Here is a 15,176-nt window from a genome sequence, read left to right as displayed (position 1 = left end):
CTGCTTCTATTTTTAATGTAGTTTTTGCTACTATGGATGTTGAATTTAAATTTAAAATGTCGTAATATGAAACACAAGTTGAACATTGGAAAACTGACAACTGGTAACACTATTACTTTATTAATTTGGAAGTGGAATTTCGCTGTTAGTATCTAGTTTAGAATATTTGTATCAATAACTAATGACAGTGGTTTGTAGTTTTCCCTCTTTAATACCTTATTTATCAGCTGTATTTGTAACTGCTTTAACTGCTTGCTCAAAGAACTAGGAAGTTTTACATCTTGTTAAATATTTTATAAAAAATATACAAAGCCATTTGTTTGGAACCATTTGATCTCAGAAGGTTTTTAAGGTATTCCTCATGAAAAAAATATATTTTCCTATGGTGCAATTCTATAATAATAATTTCTATTTTTCTTAAGAAATCAATGTGTTTACTTATTTCCTCTAATAGAGCCAAGTTGTATCTTCCAAGGAAAGTATGTATTTAATTTCCTTTTATTAAAAGCAGAAATTGCGAGATATTTTTCATTTTTTATTTTCCACATTTGACCAGCAAGGGGCGCTGTGAGGCTGCCCTGTGGTCCCTGCACAGCTGCTCAGGGAGGAGCACTCACTCCCTGGAGCTGGGCCTGGGGGCGGGGCCTGTGCTCCTGATGGGGACTCAGCAGTGTGTCCTCTCTGGCTGGCAGAGTCCCCTAGTCAGGGACCCCTGTGGTCTCAGCAGGTGCTTCCTCCCAGGGTCTCCCAAGTGGGAGGCCCCCCTCCATCCCCGAGTCTGGGCTGTGAGCTGAACTCCAGCTCCAGGGCTCAGGGAGGGCCTGGGCAGTCCCTGGGGGAACACCAGTTTGCATGGGCCGGCCCTCCTCTGGCAGAGGCTGGCAAGAAAGGAGGCCCCGGGGCAGCCCAGTCCCAGCGTGGGAACCAGGGGCTGTGAGCACCATGGCCTGGACTCCTCTCCTGCTCCTGTTCCTCTCTCACTGCACAGGTAGGGACGGGCCTTGGGGACAGGGTCTCAGGTCCCTGCCTGCAAGCAGTCCCTGTGGCTCAGACTCTGGGAATGTTTCCTGCAGGTCCCACCCCATATGCCCCTTGTGTCTGTGTTTGCAGGGTCCCTCTCCCAGCTTCTGCTGACTCAGCCGCCCTCCCTCTCTGAGTCTCTGGGAGCAACAGCTAGACTCACCTGCACCCTGAGCAGTGGGAACAGTTGACAGCCTCAGGATATCCTGGTTCCAGCAGAAGGCAGGGAGCCCTCCCCAGTACCTCCTGAACTACTACTCAGGCTCCAATAAGCACCATGGCTCCGGTGTCCCCATCGGCTTCTCTGGATCCAAAGATGCCTCGGCCAATGTAGGGCTTCCACTCATCTCTGGGCTGCAGCCTGAGGACGAGGCTGACTATTACTGTGCTGCCTGGGACGGCAGCAGTAATGCTCACACGGTGCTACAGACCAGGGAGGAAATGAGACAAAATCTTCCCTCCTCACCCCAGCCTTGTGCCCTCCCTGCTGTCGATGGCTCAGATGAAGTCACGCTCAGGGGGTGACCTCCATTCTCAGATGTTAGACAAGTGCCGGATTTTCCTTGAAGACTTGACAATATTGTATCTTTTTCTTCAGTTCAGCTTTTCCATCACTAGTATATTCTTTCCCAAGTCAGGTGATCTCAGGAAACATTGCTTGTTCAAAAGCAAAAGTCTCTCCTTGGAGACACTGGAAGAGGAAAAAGCGGTGGAATCAGGCCAGGCCCTGCCTGGGGTGGAGGCGTCATTAAACGAGACTTCCGGCCTGAGTGTTTCAACTGGAATTTTGTGATACAAAGGCAACCTACAGAAGTTAATCGTATCCTGTAGAATAGTCCTGAAACTTCAATTTCTAAACTGAAAAGAATAAAACCTACAATATCATCAACATGAAACACACGAGGGTAAATATGAGAAAAATCCAAAGTCCTATGCACAGAAAATGACAATACATTGCAAGAGAATTTTTTTTTTAAAAGAACAGATATTCCTACTTTGCAGGTCAAAACACTGAATCACACTGAGATAACAATTATTCCCAAAATGATGAAAATTCTCACTGCAAGCATGGTGTTCACTTGCAATGGAACTTGAGGTAGGAAGTCCTAGCAGAGAAATGGAAACTGTAGGAAAGACATAAAAGAACAGACAATCTGGAATAATCCTTCCCCTGTAACACGTGACCTGATGTGTCTGATGAAGGACGTCACCTTTGAAGACCAGGAACCCATGTTTTTTTCCTGGAATTCAAGGTGAGGCAGAGAGAAGAACTTTAATCCTGGAGGAAGCACAGAGCAGGTGGGGGCGGGCCAGTGGGCAGAGGCTGGGGGCAGCAGTGGCGGGTGGCTGGGCATTGAATGTGCATCACCTGTCATGTGCACCTGGAGTGACGGGATTCTGATCATCACCTAAACGCCAGAAACACCTGTGTGACCTGCAACACGTCAATGAGAATTCTGACCCAGAGGATCTAGCCAGGAGAGTCACCTGTGCAGCTTCAGGGTTCCTGGTGGTGTTTCCAAGGCTTAAAGATGGAACCTACATCATGAATCCTAAAGAGGAAATTCAAAGACACCAACCTCCAAAACTATACATGTTCTCAAGAGCTATTGGCCGTGAATCATCCTAGGAAGAATGTGAATCTGTCCTGCAACAAACGGGGTGCAGATACCCTGGAGGGTTACGTGGAGCGGGACCGTATGCCCGGGGACAGACTTGTGTTCCCAGACCTCCGCTTCCTCATGACCCTACCACAGCAATAATGGAAGTAAGGCAAGCATGCAAATATTTTACAAGGAAGAATCAATTTACCTTGAGGAGTAGAGATTGGAATGAAAATTAACGGGAATGAATACACACATTTTCCAGGTCACAATTAATGAAAATAATTATGTAAACTTAAAAGTGGTTCAAAGTGTATGTCATTCCAGTCCCAGTATATGAAAAAAACTAACATGGCTTAGACCTTATAAATCCAAACCCCCACTAAATCCATAGCCCTTAATAAACTTGATCAGAGCCCAGGGCAGGTTAGGGAAAATTTCATGAGGGTTCCCAGGGCCAGACATGGAGGAAGACACTCTGCAAAGGAGTGAGAGTTCCATTTACAATAATGTTCTTTTCATGTCAAACCTTGCTGACAGAATCAACAAAACTAGACTAAAAATCTATTTACTCTCTCAGAGAGCCACAGGAAAATCAGTTCTGCCAGAATAACACTCTAGGGCAAGAGGGAACCCACAGAATAATCCAGAACACAGGACATTTCCCCCCCCCAACGATGTGATATCTCATGGCTGAGACCTCAATAAAAGCCAAAAACTGTGTAGTGGGGACTGGGTGAGTCAATCAAGGGATCTTGTAACAACCAAGAATTAACCAACCTGCAAGAGTCACTCACCTCTTTTGACTATCAGGTGTGAACCATAGCAGTTTTCTGGGAACTTTAATCTTTGAACTTGGTTCAAGGTGATTATCCACTAATGAGAAACCCAGACAGAGGGAATCTCAGCTATCAGGTGATTCTGAAATATCTGGTTCATCCTCATTCCATTTAACTCGGAACTTCACTAGTGCCCTGGGAACATTAACATTTCAGCCCCAGATAAATAGAGCGGACAGATTCATTGTAGTGCCCTGGGCGATGACACCAGAAAGACCCAACTGCAGGTGTCAGAAAGCCCTTCCAGGAGGCTGGCTGGGACCCTGGGAGGATGTGGCTCTGCGCCCAGCAGGGGGCGCTGTGGGACTGGCCCTGAGAGCTCAGGGTCTGGGCCAGGCAGGCTGGGAAGACACACCACTGGCTCTTGCCCACTTGGGCAGCCGAGTCCTCAATCCAGGGGGACTGTCCTGCACCTCGGCCCCCAGGAGACCTGTGAGCTCTCAGCTCTGAGGGACACACCGGCCTCATGCTTCCTCCTCCTCTGTCCTGGAGTCACTGCCCAGACCTGATGTCCAGGCAAAGACAGATGGCCAATCATACAACAAATTGAATTTGCTTGAGGGTCATTACCTAGAGTCATATCTAGACAGAGGATAACAGACCCCTGGGGAGGGATGATCTCTACACCAACAACGGGGCCTCCCAAGCAGGGCTCTGTGGGTGCCCCCAACCCACGTCCTGGGCTCCTCTCCTCACCTCCTCACTCCCTCAAACAAGAGGGTCCTTTAGGGGAAGTGATGGGACACGGCATTTGGGGGCATCTGCAGTGCCTCTTGGTCTGTCCTCTGGGCAAGGGGGGCGGGGCGGCCCTTCTCCCTGCACCTGCTCCCTTCCTGCCAGGGGCCTGGTCACCTGCTGACAGATCTGCCCTGTGCAGTGTCCCATGAATGTCTTGGGGGAGGGGAGCTGGGACCACCCCTGGCCTGGGTGTTGCCTTCTGCTCAGGGCTCCTAGCTTGGATCCCCCCAAACCCTGGAGCCACACACAGCCCCGCCCCTGCCCAACATCTGCCCCCTCAGGCAGAGGGACTTGACACTGAGCCCAGGGAGGGATCAGAGAGCAATAGGGGTCATTTGCATAACTGGTTCCTCCCTCTCTCAGAATATGAAGAGGAGGAGAGAACTGGGGATGCTCTGCTCAGCTGTAGGGCCACAGAAGTCAGGACCCAGTCACCATCCCCACCATGGTCTGGTCCCCTCTCCTACTCACCCTGCTTGCTCATTGCACAGGTGACTGGATGAGGGACAGGGGAAGGGGGCCTCTCAGGACAGCTATGTCCCCATCCTCCTCTTGCGTCTGGACCCCAGAATCAGCATCTCTGTGTCTCCCACTTGCAGGGTTGGGCCCAGTCTGTGCTGACTCAGCCGCCCTCCATGTCTGGATCCCCAGGCCAGAGGGTCACCATCTCCTGCACTGGATCAGCAACAATATTGGGAGTGGTTATTATGTGCAGTGGTACCAACAGCTCCCAGGAACGGCCCCCAAACTTCTGATCTACAATGCTAACAATCATACCTCAGGGGTCCCCGACTGATTCTCTGGCTCCAAGTCTGGCAGCTCTGCCTCCCCGACCATCACTGGGCTCCAGGTTGAGGACGAGGCTGACTATTACTGTGGATGTTATGACAGCCGCTTCAGTGCTCACACAGTGCTCCAGGTCGGGTGTGGGGAAGTGAGACAAAAACCTGGTGTCCCCCAGCCCTCGCTGCTCAGCCAACATAGCTGTGTCCTTTCTTTGTTTTTCTTGAAAGTGGAGTCTTAGACCAACCCTCAGGGACTTTGTCTAAAGAATGTGTCCTGACCTCTCAAATTCTGCCCCTAAACCCAGTCCTTGTCAGCAGAGCCTTGACTGCTTTTCTTAAAGTGAACAGGACTTCCTGGATAGCCCTGGGTGGCTGCACTGGGGACCGAGCCCACGTTGGGTCAGAATCAGGGAGGTGAAATCCAGATGTGCCTGATTAAGAAGGACTGTACGGAGGTCCGTCCACCCACTCCTTTGAGTGAACACCTACCAGGTGCTCGGTGGCTCCAGAGCTTGGATACAGCTTGAACGATGTAAGGCAGTGTGTGTCCTCATCAATACATCACACGTGACTGAGGAGGAAGAGGTGGCCTTGGTGGGTGGACATGGGAGCCAAGGGACAGGGTACGGGGAAGAAACAGAAGGTGATGATGTGTGGGTCCCACTACAAGTTGAGGGAGGAGGAGGTGAGAGTGAAGGAAGGGACCACGTGGGGGTGTGGATTGGACACAACGGTCAGACTGTGGTGTCGGGGATGACGGGGGAGCAGGTGAAGGGAAGGAGCACAGTCAGGGGCCACGCGTTTCTGAGGAAGGAGTAAGTATAGAATCGGGTCAGGAAAGAGTGGAACCGAACTGGGGTTTAGGAGCCACGTGGGGCGGGGCTGAGCTGCAGTCCCCTGAGATGGCGTGATGACCACATGCTGCTAATGCAGGGTTATTGAGATCAGAGACCATCAAGAAAAAGACTGGCTCTTGATAGATGACCGAGCGTCAGTTATCCCAGAAGTGTGTCTCTAGGGGGCGCTCATCGCACATTCAATGGAACATTTACCTACTCCTGTTAAGTGTCAAGGAACTGGAAGAGCAGACTGGAAGGAAGAAGCCGGGACACGTGTTCTCAGCGCTTCCCACATGCTAGAACCCACGGCTTTGGAAAGCACAGGACCATAACGTCTCCTCCTGATCGACTGGCGGTCACCTCAGGGATGGAATGCTCACCACTTTGTGTTGACATCTTCCCTTGAAGGTTCCTTTAAGCAGCCAGATGGATCATACCTTCTTGGCTGCACCTGTCAGGTCTCGATGAGGAAAAGGACAGACAGGACATGACACGCTGAGATGGCAGAGACTCAGCTCCAGACAGGACCCCAGGGCTCAGGGCTGGGGGTCTGCCATCCTCCAGGTCAGGGTCCACGCGATGGGTTCACACTGACCCCATCATGTCCTGTGGGGACTGGAAGGCTGTGCCGGGAGCGGGTGTTAGGGCTCATTATGTCCCAGGAAAAAGTCTAGCAGGAGAAACAAAGAAACACTACTAGATCAGCAAGGGTGACCCCATGTAAGGAGGACACCAGCACAGTGCAGCAGATACGAGGAAGGGGGACCCAGGTACCAGGATGGCCCTGTTCCCCCTCTCCTGGGGTTGCATGAGGAAGACTGCTGTAAAAAGGAGTGCTCTGCATGGGGACAGGGGACATCCCAGTGCCTGGAGGAGGTGGCCCCATGGCCAGCAGGGGACAGAATTCAGAGTAGCAGAGGAGGTGTTGGGGCAGACAGCTGGTCAACCCTCAGACTCCTGGGGAGCTGGGCAAACTGTCGTGACTGTCGTGTGACTGTCCTCCCTGTGAGGCCCCATCACTTGGGAGGTCCTGGTCCTGCTCCCTCAGCACATGGTGCAGATCAGGGTCACCGCGTCCCCGTCCTCTACGGAGTCTTTTCCAAGTCCAAGTCATGGAGGGGCTGTTAGGAGGTGAGGAATCAGCACGTGTTTCAAGGAGGACGTGGGCTCCTGGGAGAGTCTGTCTAGAGGAGACACAGCTTGTGGACAGATTCCTCACTGTGGAACTCGTGTGATGTTGTGTGTGTGTGTGTGTGTCTGAATGAGAGTGTGTTAGCATATTACTAATGTGTCTGCTTCAATGTTTATGTGGTTTTTGCTCTTACGGTGTTAAATTTAAATTTAAATGACTTAATATGAAAGACAAGTTGAACACTGGAAAACTGACTGTTGGTAACACTACTTTTATGTGGGTTTAATATTATCATTTTTTATTATTTGTGTTAAATTTATATTTTAAAATATGTTAATATAAAACACAACATGTATATTAGGATAAATGACAGTTAATAACATCAGTTTATCATCTGGTATTATAATCTCTTTGTTAATATTTTGTTTAGGATATTTGGTTTTAAGTTTAACGATAGAGGTTTGTATTTTTACTCGTTTTTCCCATTTTATTTACAGTTGTTTATAACTGTTTTAACTGCTTTCTCAGAGTAGTTGGAAATTACATCTTTTTCAACATTTTGTAAAAAACAGAAATCAGATCTATTGGAACCATGTGATTGCTGAGGTTTTGTTAGAGATTCTGGATGAAGATGTTATATATTATATCTATATGTAGAATAATTCCATAATAAAATTTTTGGTTTTTCTCCTTGGAAATTAGTCCATTTTCTTATTTTCTCTATTAGAGACAGTGTTGCATTTTCCTAAGGAAAAATGCATTTTATCTTTTTTCCCGGTTACCATTTTTAAAATTTTTTTCATTTTCCACATTCTACCAGGAGGGGGCGAGGTGAGGCTGCCCTCTGCTCCCTGCACAGCCGCTCAGGGAGGACCAAGCACTTCCAGGAGCTGGGCCTGGGGGTGGGGCCTGTGCTCCTGATGGGGACTCAGCAGTCCTCCTACACGTGATTCGAACCAACTCCCTGTCCCATTGTCACTGACACCTGCGCTGGGGCACCCGTGGGTCAGTTGGCTTTTCTAGACTGTACTTCATGAAGAGGGGAGGGCGCTGCAACATTTAATGGTTCCATATGCACAGCTTTGCAGCCTCCATGGGCCAGGACTCCAGTTGGAAATAAAAACGTAGGATGTGACTCAGCAGAAATGAACCACAGAATCAGGGAAGCCGACCACGCACTTGTGAATGGAGACCAGGTGAGCTGCCCAACCAGCTGGGCCCTCAGGTCTCTGGTCCTCGGTGACACTGTGCCCCGTGACCAGCAAAGCGCGCTGTGGGGCTGCCCTGTGGTCCAGGACTGAGACCAATGAGACCCCTGTCCCCTCTCACCCCAGTCTCGGGCTCTGTGACTTCCCAGTGGGCTCAGTGCTGGAGGAGGAGGGACAGCACAGCTCCTCCGAAGGAGACAAGCAGGGATTTCACAGAGGAAGGGAGACCTGTCCCAGGGATGGGGGTAGCTGTGGGGGGACTAGATTTCAGGGCCCAGAGGGGAGGAACCCACGATCTCCACTTTCAGCCCTCAGGCTCTGCAGGGACGAGATTTAGGACTGAGGTCACAGAGGCAGGGGGAGAACAGTTGGTAACAGGCGTCACCCCCATCACTCAGTGTCTCATCACCATGCCTTATAGGTCAGAGTGACGACCGCGCATCTGCTCCCTCAAGACCTCCCCCAGGGGACATCAGGTGACACTGGGCAGGGACAGGGAGGAAGCTGATTTGCATGAAGCCCCTTCTCCTCCCAGTGGGTCCGAGAGGCATGAAAAGGCCCGAGGACCCCACAGTGCAGCCCAGGAGGCTGAGGAGCCACGTCCCAGGAGCGTCCCCACCATGGCCTGGACGGTGCTTCTGCTCGGGCTCCTCGCTCACGGCTCAGGTTAGGTGTCGATACGCTGCATCCTTAGGGGGTGCCTAAAGCCAGGTGTCAAGATGACCCTGGTCTCCATAACCACTCCTGTCTCTCTCCTATCGCTTTTAGGAGTGAACTCTCAGACTGTGGTGACCCAGGAGCCGTCCCTGTCAGTGTCTCCAGGAGGGACGGTCACACTCACCTGTGGCCTCAGCACTGGGTCTGTCACTTCCAGTAACTACCCCAGCTGGTACCAGCAGACACCAGGCCAGTCTCCCCAATTGCTTATCTACAAAACAAACAGCCGCCACTCTGGGGTCCCCAATCGCTTCTCCGGATCCATCTCTGGGAACAAAGCCGCCCTCACCATCACGGGGGCCCAGCCCGAATACGAGGACGACTATTACTGTGCTCTGTACATGGGTAGTGGTAGTTACACTGCCACAGTGATGTAACCTCAAGGGGAAGTGCTACCAGAACCTCCCCCTGAGCTCAGATGGCTCAGCCCTAAGGGGCAGGAGAGGAAGAGAGAAGGTGAAATGTCAGCACTACAGGGGGAGGTGGCGCCATGCCCCCATCTCCTGCCCAGGGGTTCCAGGCCACGTGCGTCCTCCACCTCTCCCAGGGTGTATCCGTCTGTCCAAAGGGTCCCATGTCCCCCCGACTATGATAATGATCTGGGCTCAGTTCCAAATTATATCCCCCAGCAATGAGACTCAGGAATCCTGCACCATCAGGACGATCTTCCATGTTGACCTTGCTGATCATGGGCTGGTCAATAAACTCCCTGCACTGCGGCCTCAGCAGGGGTCCCAGCAGCACTGGGCAGGGACCTGGGATCCCAGCCCCCTGAGAGAAGTGGGCTGGGCCCTGTCGCCCCTGGGGGAGTGTTCGGGGTCCAGGGTGAGGCGCCTCCATCCCATCAGAATATGCAGCCTAAGCCAGCATGTCGTTGGTGTGGTCAGCTGTCCAGTTCTCCACCCAGGATTCTGGCAGCCCAGGGGGAGCTGGACTTCCTCCCCATCCCTCACTGTGTGACTGAGCCAGGGAGACAAGGCAGTCTAGTCTGCACTCTTGTCTCCCTGCTGGGGACTCTGGGGCCAGTGAGGACTGAGCCCTGACCCCAGCTGGGTTAACAGGACTGAAGCCGTGGTGGGGGCAGGGATGGATGCTGTGGTGCCCCTCCCTGCCTGATTGCCCTGAGGCCATGGAGCCCATTGGCCCGAGCACTCGCCCACTGCAGTAAAGTAGACCCTCTCAGCCTGGCTTCCCTCTCTGTGGTCATTAAGGCCAGCAGGGGGCTGGTCCCGACATCCCCTGGATGCGAAGGAGCTGGTGGCCATAGCTCCCCACAGTCCCCAGGAGAGAGTCAGTGGCACAGAGCAGTGGGGTCAGGGCCCCCTTTTGCTAGGACAGTGGCAGTGAGCACTCCCTTGATCTTCTGCTGTGGGATGATCCCTGACCAGTGAAGAGTAAATGGGACTCAGAGTTTCTTGATGTCTCCTCCCCAAAGTCTAGGATCCAGTAAAAATGTCTCTTGTCATATTAATAACCGAGAAAATAAGTATCGATGTGAATACAGAATCCATAGACATCAATACTGTGATGACTCAACGATGACATATTTTCGGGAACAACATCAAACCCCCGGATGAGCAGGAACAGACAACGGGAACAAACGGAGCAGGAGCTTAACCGAGGTAGAAATAGAACCCGGAGAATAAAGTGGATGGAAACACACACCTGAAATACAACAGAGGAAAATAAAAAAGAAATTTTTCTGCAGGGGCTCAAAGACATGTAATGTGCTTTATTATTTAATTTGTTTATTGCATTATTGAGTGATGGATTATCATTAGGAAGAAAAAAAGGGCTGCCATCCCTACTGCAGCATTTCCACCACCATGAACATTCCCGTGAGCATCACCAGGGGGCGCTGTGGGTCCGTTCAGAATAGGTCAAGCCTGGACCCCACTCAGAGGCTCCCACTGCCAGGGCCCTGCACCTGGGCTCACTGGCTGGTGCTGAATGTGAGAGCAGGTGCGTCCTCTCAGGGGACAAAGCCGGAGCCCCAATCTCTGCAGGCCCTGCCTGTGCGTGGAGCTGCCACGTGGCGGGAGGACCCAATAGTTGATGGTGTGTGGGCTCCTGGCCCCAACCCCCTTCCCCAGGAGCAGAGGAGGAGGAGGGGGGACCCAGGGGACCAGCCCCGCCCCTCCTGCTCCTCTCATCCTCCCTGGCCTCTCCTCGGTCTCTTCTTTGAGCTCCCCCTGCTCCCCTCCCCTCTGAAACATGACTTTCCTCCCAAACCCGGGCTCCCCCTCTTCCTACAACCCCCCACCCTGTGACCTCTCCGGTCATTCCCAAGGTCACTGTCAGAAGCTGGTGACATGTTCACAGATCTCCCAGGAATCGGACACTCACTCCTTCTTCGTCCTCCTGGAACATCTCTGACCCCTTCCTTCCCAAGAGGCCTCACGTCTCAGGACACTCAGGTTTTACCCCTACTCACCCCTCTGCGCTCCCCAATTTTCAAGGGATCCAGCGAGTCCTTCCAGCAGCTAATGGATACCCTTTAATGGCGCCCACTTGTCATTTCTGCCCATCAGGTGAGGAATTTCAGGGGAAGGGAACCCCAGCTTCCTGAGTACCTGGGAAGGGACCTTGCGGCTGAACTGTCTCTGTCCTCAGCTCTTGTACCATTGATTTTATATGCACTGAGCACAGGAGATACGGGGCTCTTGGCTAGGACAACAGACACCTGTCCCAGTTCTCTGTGTAGGTGTCCCTGGGCCCCCCACAGGGTCCTCTCGGTGACCCTGGGGAGCCTCGGGCCAGGCCAGCCTGGTTACCCTTGAAGGTGTGACACTGGACACGAAGGACACTCAGGCCTTGGAACTGGCTGGGTTGGGCCAAGAATAGGAGCTAATTTGCATGAAATGCCCTTGGTCCTGGGGTGAGGGGATAGGAGAGCAGGGCAGAGGCGATCTCAGCAGAGCTCGGGAGCATCTGCATCATGGCCTGAACTTTGCTCTGCCTCCTCTTCTTCCTTCTCCAGTGCACAGGTCAGGATGCCCCCAGCACCCTGACTCCCAGCTCCTCGCCCCCCTGCCCGACCTGCAGGGAATGACCCACCCTGTGCTTCCTTGGGACATAACAGGTGTCTGTGTTTCCAGGCTGCCTCTCCCAGCCTGTGCTGATGCAGCTGCCCTTTGCATCTGCTTCCCTGGGAGCCTCAGCCAAGCTCACCTGCACCCTGAGCAGTGGCTACAGTGGTTATTACGTGGACTGGTATGAGCAGGACCCAGGGAATGGCTCACAGTTCGAGATGGGAGGCAGCACCAGTGGTATTACTGGATACAAGGAGGATGGGGACTCTAATCGCTTCTCAGTGTCGGGCTCTGGCCGAGAGCGCTACCTAACCATCCAGATGTTCCAGGAGGATGACAGGCTGACTACATCTGTGGGACAGACCATGGCAGCTACGTGTAACCCACAGTGACACCGGCAGGGTAGAAGTGACACAGAAACCCTGCTCACAGCCCGTCCCCACCCCTGTAGTCACCTGTACCACAGTTTAGGGGGTGCCTCCTGACCTCCCCTGAGAGTTTCTACCTTCCCTGGGATTTTCATAACTCAGCCCCTGTCAGTGAGGACGGTCTGTCCCTGTACAACATGCCTGGTCTTGGTCTACAGCAAATGTTCCCCTGGGTTGGAAAACATAAGCTAATCTGGGTTGAATTCCAGTGAAATACATCCAGCTCTCAATTCAGAGCTGCAAAACAGCGTCTGAGGCATCCTTCCCTTTTGCAGTCTGTACGGCATTCGGGTCACTGCCCACCAGGGAAACTAACATGCAGTGAATCCACGTGACTGTGCTTGGATCGACTGCTTGAATGCACAGGAGTTTTGGAACGTGGAGCATGGGTGTGTCCTAAAGAGGACCCCAGGGATGCTGGTCCTGGGGTGTGTGCTAATGCCATGGTGAGGGGGTAGGAAGAGGAGCGAGAAGAGGGGAGATTGAAGGAGGAGAGTCATCCTGATGAGGGCTGATGGGGAATGAAGCTGCGGGAGGCCCCTTAGTCTATTACCATGGATTTCTGTAACATCAATGATTTCCACGAAGACAGACGTGTGAACAAGAAAACTTCCACCCCTGTGTGCTGTGATGCATGTCTGCCCTGGGTTAACAGATCACCAAATTTGCCCAAATGTGTGTTTCCACCTTGATCTCAAGTTGAAGCTGATCTGCTCCCAGCAGACACAGGGGGCTGGTGTGATGCTGGGAAGGGACAGGAGCTCAGGTGTCACTGACAGAGGAGGGAGGGAGGGGGCCCGGAGTGAGGGGCGGGGCTGTGGGTGGGTGTGGAGGGGGCAGGGCCAGATCAGGAAGGAAACTTGTGGGGCTGAGGGTTTGGAATTTCATGCAAACAGCAGTGAGGAGTCATTGAAGGGTTTAAGGCAGAGTTGTCTTGAGCTGAAGGAGGATTTCCTCTGTTGTCAGAGGAGAAGCAGGTGGTCCTGGTTACAGAACACTTACTGAGATACCTCTGAGTTCAGATGATCGTGGAGCATTTGCACAATCGAAGCAATTTTGGACACAGGATATGGTGAAAACCTGATGGTTTCTATTTTCAACAGGCACACATGGCCTTTCTACTGAACTAAAACAATGAGCAAGAGAACCCAGGTGTGGACATTTTTGTTTATAATACAGACAAATTGTAGGATCTCTAAGACAGGGTCCTCACAAGAAATATGTGACATCACTGTGAAAAAGAACTGCATCTTAGGAACACAATCTTCACACATGACAAATATATCACAAGTAGCTCTGATATATTAATACAGTGGAATACTACTCAGCCACGAAAAAGAATAAAATAATGCCATTTGCAGCAACTTGGATGGACCTGAAGATCGTCATTCTAAGTGAAGTAAGCCAGAAAGAGAAAGATACCATATCACTCATATGTAGAATCTAAAGTAAGGAAAAAGAAGACACTAATGAATTTAATTACAAAACAGAAACAGACTCACAGACAGAGAAAACAAACTTATGGTTTCCAGGGGGAAAGGGGGTAGGAATGGATAAACTGTGAGTTCAAAATTTTCAAATATTAACTACTGTCTATAAAACAGATGAACAAGTTTTTTGTGTAGAGCACAGGGAACTAGATTCAATATCTTAAAGTAACCTATAGTTAAAAAGAATATGAAGACAAATATATGTGTATGTATGACTGAAACATTATTCTGTATACCCAAAATTGACACATTGTAAACTGAATATTCCTCAATAAAAAGGAAAGAAATATATGACATGTGCACTACTAAATGATATGCCTGCCAAACTGTATCATTTCCAGAAATCATGCTCAACTCCTTCAAAATTCTGAAATCACTTTATGAGTTTTGAAATGGCTGCTGTCTTTAGGTTTCAAATATGACTTTTTGCTTCTTAATGAAAATTCCAGATCTAAACCCTTTCCTGCAACAGTCCTACATGTCTTTCAAACCAACTCACTGTCCTCGTGTCAGTGGTTGCACACATGGGACAGTTACCTTTTCTAGACTGTGCTCTGGAAGGGGGCTATACCCTTTAATGGTCCCATATGCACAGCTTTGCAGCTTCCGTGGACAAGGACTCCATCTGGAAATGAAAACATTGTAGGCTGTGATTCAGCATAAAAGAACCACAGATCTGGGAAGCTGACCATAGACCTGTGAATGGAGACAGGGACCAGGTGAGCTGCCCAACCAGCTGGGTCCTCAGGTCTCTGATCCTTGGTGAGGTTGTGCCCCATGACCAGCATGGGGCACTGTGGGCCTTCCCTGTGGTCCCAGAATGAGTCCAGGGAGACTCATGTCCTCTCCTACCACAGACACGGATTCTGTGGCTTCCCAGTGGACTCAGCACTGGAGGCGGAGGGACAGCACAGCTCCTCGGAAGAAGACAAGCAGGGATTTCACAGAGGAAGGGAGACCTGTCCCAGGGATGGTGGTAGGAGTGGGGGGAACTAGATTTCTGGGCTCAGTAGGAGAGGATCCCACCATCTCCTCCTTCAGCTCTGATCCCACCAACTCCTCCTCCTGAGGCTCTGCAGGAATCAGATTTAGGACTGAGGTCACAGGGTGAGAGGAATACTTTGGGGACAGGTGTCAACCCATCACTCAGTGTCTCATTACCATGCCTTCCTGGATCAGGGTGACAACCCTGCATCTGATCACTCCAAGCCTCCCCCAGGGGACATCAGGTGACACTGGGCAGGGACAGGGAGGAAGCTGATTTGCGTGAAGCCCCTTCTCCTCCCAGTGGGTCCGAGAGGCATGAAAAGGCCCGAGGACCCCACTGTGCAGCCCAGGAGGCTG

Source organism: Camelus dromedarius, chromosome 31 (assembly GCF_036321535.1).
Source record: "Camelus dromedarius isolate mCamDro1 chromosome 31, mCamDro1.pat, whole genome shotgun sequence".
Lineage (NCBI taxonomy): Eukaryota > Metazoa > Chordata > Mammalia > Artiodactyla > Camelidae > Camelus > Camelus dromedarius.
This window is presented reverse-complemented; position numbering follows the sequence as displayed.